Raw genomic sequence first — 5,389 nt, 5'->3', positions numbered from 1 at the left:
TGTACCTTAGAGTATTCTGTACTTTTCCTGCCTGGCAGAAACATTCTGTAGAGACCTCCAAAGAGCAATTCCCTCAAGTCATAGTACCAGAAAGTATCTTATTCTCAGCATAGAGGCATTATTTCCAAAACATGCTCTGAGCTATAAGATTCAACTGTAAATCTTATTTCTCCTAGTGTGCAGGAACTGAGAAAGTTTGTTGATGTTGAATAGAAACACTAGTAGAAAGTTATACATTAAATTTTTTAATCAGCTATACTTGAAAATTGTTATTTTTGTATAGTTTAGCACACATCTAAACCATACATTCCCCTATTCCAACATAATAATCCTAAAAAATTGAGCCAGCAGAATAAAAATGATATCAATAAGCAAATTAATTAATGAACTGGTTGAATTCAGGACAGTTTGTAATTCCTTGTTCAGAGGTAATCTGGTGTGGATGTATCAGTCACGGCAAACTTTGTAACCACCAACCTTACCACAAATATATCAATGTACATATATTGTCTTTTACATTTTTGGAATTTTTCTGGTTTTGTACTTCTTAATCTAAACCAAAAACATTGTAATTGATTAGAAGATGCAAAAAATACAGCTTTTGCAAGCACTTTAGGGAACTTAATTTAATTCACATGGCCAGTATTAGGTAAAAGTAGAACCGAATGCTTTAAAAACAAATAGCACCTTCAGTTAAATATAAATTAAAAGGGTAAATATATTCCTGTTAATACTTAAACTTGAAAGCTTTCTTAGTTGCAATATCCATTTATAATAATTTGGATTTTTGCACCTGAGGATGAAATATACTTAACATATTAGGTGTGCCTCAGATGAAGGCTCTACTTTTTCTTTTCTGCTCGGTGGCACATGGAGTTCTAATTCATCAGGCCTCATTCTATGGACTGACTCCTAGTGTTTCTTCTACTGTGACTATTGTCTAAAGCTAGGAACCTGCCTCACATCTGAATATATGTAGTCCACTTACATATACTGATGTTAGAAATGAGAATTAATGGTTTTTTAACCACAGTTGAGACAACATACCACCTAAAATGCTGAAAAGTCTAGTTTAATATGTGAAAATAAAGCATTCAAATAAAGATTTGTTTTAATATGTTCTAAGTTTCACACTGCAGCCTTTCATAAAAAACGTGAGATGACAGACAGCAGATGGATTTATTTTTTTACTTTGCTACAAAACTACAAATCAGTTTCATATAAACAGATCCCTTAGCCAAAGAGAGCTTGACAGTAATTCTCTGCTGCTGCTGCTGTTGCTGCTGCTGCTAAATCGCTTCAGTCGTGTCCGACTCTGTGCGACCCCATAGACGGCAGCCCACCAGGCTCCCCCGTCCCTGGGATTCTCCAGGCAAGAATACTGGAGTGGGTTACCATTTCCTTCTCCAATGCATGAAAGTGAAAAGTGAAAGTGAAGTTACTCAGTCATGTCCAACTCTTAGCGACCTCATGGACTGCAGCCCACCAGGCTCCTCCGTCCATGGGATTTTCCAGGCAAGAATACTGGAGTGGGGTGCCATTGCTTTCTCTGAGTAATTCTCTAAGATTCATCAAATCAAGGAAAGTGATTATATCTGATGACACGAAATATTGTAAAATTAGAATATACCACATGGTTTCAATATATTAGTCTAGATAATCCATTAAGTACAATCTTTTTTTTAATGAAAATGCTTTTCATGTACCATTTACTCTTTAGAATGATACATAATTCTAAGCCCTTTTCAGAATAAATTGAAGGCATTAGAATAATCTGAAACTACTAAAATAGTTTTCAAGTTGCAAAATATATGAAATGTTTTTTTATTTTTAGGAACATCAGAAGCCAGTGTGAGGGTTTTTTTTTGACTAATAAAGTTTTATTTTTCAAAATGTACAGTTGGTGGGACCTGTTCATGCATTTTCACCAGCAGCTGGGGCATCTCCACCCTTGGTGTTTTGGTATAAATCACTTGAGCTCTGTGCTTTGAAACCTGTTTAATAAGTCCTTTACTAAGGAGTTCCTGAACAGCTGCCCTGGCCCAGGAACCATGAATCTTCAATCTCTCAGAGAGGACAGCTGGAGTTATAAGCTTGTAGTTGGGAACTTCTTTACAGAGTTTGTCATATGGTTGCTTTGTCAAACAAGACTAGGTTATTGAGCTTGTCCCAGACTTTACCTTTGGACCAGTTCTTTTTGGCCATGCCCCTAGATTGGTTCACTGGATCTTTGTCTTTCTTGGCCGACTTTCTGGCATTTTTCTTCTTGTTGTTGTCCTTGGGCGACATAGGGAAGCTGGGAAAGCAGCTGTGACCACTGCTGCCTCGCCAAGATGTCAGCCTGGTGTAAGGTTTTAAAAATATTTTTATCTTATGTATTAGATGGGCTTCCCTGGTGGCTCAGAGGTTAAAGCATCTGCCTCTAATGCAGGAGACCCGGGTTCAATCCCTAGGTTGGGAATATCCCCTGGAGAAGGAAATGGCACCCCACTCCAGTACTCTTGCCTGGAGAATCCCATGGACGGAGGAGGCTGGTGGGCTACAGTCCGTGGGGTCACAAAGAGTCGGACACGACTAAGCAACTTCACTTCACTACGTATTAGACTAACACTTGTACATTGAAACAGCATACAGAATTTAGGTAATTAAACTTCTTTTAAGAGAAGATACAAAACGTGTTGTGCATAAAACACTTAATCAGTTGTAGTTTAAAGCGTTGCATTTTTTTTTTCTTTTCATTTCTCTGTAATATTTGGAGGCAGACCCAAAACAACTCCAGAACAGTGATGAAGAGAGATTCTGTACATTATAGCAAGGCTCTCAGGCTGCACTTAATTCTGCTATAATGACATCTGGCCAACATTCGAAGATGAAATTTTCAATAAATGCTGGCTACTAACACGATTCATTATGGTTTCTCCTGATAAAGGATGTGGGCAAAAATTGCTTTGGCTCTAAAAAAGCTTTCACTTCATTATGAGACTGGATCAATCACCATCAGTAGAAGATGCTCATTGGGCTACTTCTTTTGCAGCTGTTATGCACTTTGTTATCAGGGCCCATTGAAGGCACTAAGAAATTGTTTCTATTAGGCAGGCATTATTGCTAGACTCCTCTAAACTAAATTTGCTTTTAAGTGTATTTCTTTAGTAAAGAGATGGAACAATCAATCTGAACTGAGACCAATGTGAGATCACCTGCTTATCCATATAAAAGCAATGCCATTTAGATGACATTTTATTTGTGTTTCTGCACAAAAATAAATGAAAATATATTTTCCCACTGAACTGAGAAAGGGAAGTCAAGTTACTCAATGGTCACTACGTATTTGAGACAAACAGAGAAGCTGAATATCACGTCCAGCACCTCTCTCCTTCCTGTTTTAACTTCTCTCCTCATAAGGAAAATTTAAATGTTGCTACAGATGGAGGTTGTAGTTAAACTAGAGCTTGAAACCATGTCTACCTGTCTCATCATTTCATATCTTTCTGTTGATTTTGTATATGCATTTTTGGATCATATAAGAAAAGAATTAGATAAAACTTGAAATAAGGTTTTTCAGACATTGAAATGGGTTTAAATAGTCACCTCTGATATACAAGCATTATTTGCATTTCATACTCATGGTAAACACAATATATTGTAGCAGATTCCCTTGGACATGCTATATTTAAATTTTTACTGCTTTCCTCTCTTCTGAGTGCTCCAGGAAAATAAAATGCAGAATATTATATTACCCAGAATGACAATTAATCTCACCAGTCAGATTCCTTTTATTATAAACGAAAAATTCACAAGGTCACCTACCATTTCATAGGTAGTTTATTCTGAGTGTACCTAAAGAAAAACATATAAATTAGAATGTGTGAGCATGTTCAAGGGCTCTTACATGCTAAAGAAGTGTGAATTATTGTAAAGGAGAGAGATATTTGAGAACAAGCATGCTACAGTGGTTCAGAGTGACAGCTAAAAATTTCCAAAATAGAACTTCTGAACCACCCCCAAATATCCAGCATGGGATTTTGTTTTGCCACATCTCTACTAGCAAAATAAGAGAGGCAATTTACCATCACTTCTCAGGCTGCTTAGAATTTCATAACTGCTAAAACACCACAGCATTATTGGATATAATTATTATATTATTCAACCTTCTTCAAACTGCTTGGGTATATAATAAATAATTGGCTAGGAAATTTAGCTGGAAAACTTTTTTAAAGTAGGTAATCCTCAGCTCTTCCATAAAACCTTATTATGCTACACAGTCTTCTCAGAAAAGATTACTGTATTTTGCTCACTTGTTAGCATTTATGGGTTTCTCTATCGATCCCTGGGGCTTTCCTGATAGCTCAGCTAGTTAAGAATCTGTCTGCAATAAGGGAGACCTGGGTTTGATCCCTGGATTGGGAAGATCCCCTGGAGAAGGGAAAGGCTACCCACTCCAATATTCTGGCCTGGAGAATTCCGTGGACTATATAGTCTATGGGGTTGCCAAGAGTCAGACATGACTGAACGACTTTCACTTCACTTCACTTCATTATTGATCCCTGGGTTGGGAAGATCCCCTGGAGAAGGAAATGGCAACCCACTCCAGTATTCTTGCCTGGGAAGTCACATGGAAAGAGAAGCCTGGCAGGTTAGCATCCATGGGGTCACAAAGAGTCACACACGATTGAGCCACTGAACAGACACATACACATATAGGCCCTAAGTGAATACCAATTTCACTGTCATCTTTAACAGCTCTGGAGAAACACTGATGTTGTTCATGAAATACTTTTGAAGATTTGCTAACCTGTTAAAGAAGAAAATGGACTAGTTAGGTAGCATCATTAATATAACAAGTCAGCATCATATGTATATATATAAATAAAACAAATGCATCCTGAAGTGTTTTAATGGTTCAGAAATGTAGAGTTGGTACCAGTTTGTTGAAGTGCTTTGATCCACACAGTCATTCACACACTCAGGCTGATAGAAGCTCTGCCATCTTCATCTTGAAGCTTTTAGGCTGCCCTGGGTATTAACACCCAGCAAGTAGTAGGGAAAAGAACATGGGTGACTTTAATGGGCCAGCCCTAGAAGTGTGAAGTTTCAGTTCAGTTCAGTTCAGTTGCTCAGTCATGTCCGACTCTTTGTGACCCCATGAATCGCAGCATGCCAGGCCTCCCTGTCCATCACCAACTCCCGGAGTTCACTCAGACTCGCGTCCATCAAGTCAGTGATGCTATCCAGCCATCTCATCCTCTGTCGTCCCCTTCTCCTCCTGCCCCCAATCCCTCCCAGCATCAGAGTCTTTTCCAATGAGTCAGCTCTTCACATGAGGTGGCCAAAGTACTGGAGTTTCAGCTTCAGCATCACTCCCTCCAAAGAAATGCCAGGGCTGATCTCC

General features: G+C 38.4%; 1 pseudogene; it reads right to left on the bottom strand.

The window, feature by feature from the left end:
• Positions 1 to 1,914: 1,914 nt before the first annotated feature.
• Positions 1,915 to 2,289, bottom strand: LOC128062607 (40S ribosomal protein S25-like; annotated as a pseudogene).
• Positions 2,290 to 5,389: the final 3,100 nt, after the last annotated feature.

This window comes from Budorcas taxicolor, chromosome 17 (genome assembly GCF_023091745.1).
Source record: "Budorcas taxicolor isolate Tak-1 chromosome 17, Takin1.1, whole genome shotgun sequence".
Taxonomy (NCBI): domain Eukaryota; kingdom Metazoa; phylum Chordata; class Mammalia; order Artiodactyla; family Bovidae; genus Budorcas; species Budorcas taxicolor.
The sequence above is the reverse complement of the archived record's forward strand: the minus strand, read 5'-3'. Positions and strand labels throughout refer to the sequence as shown.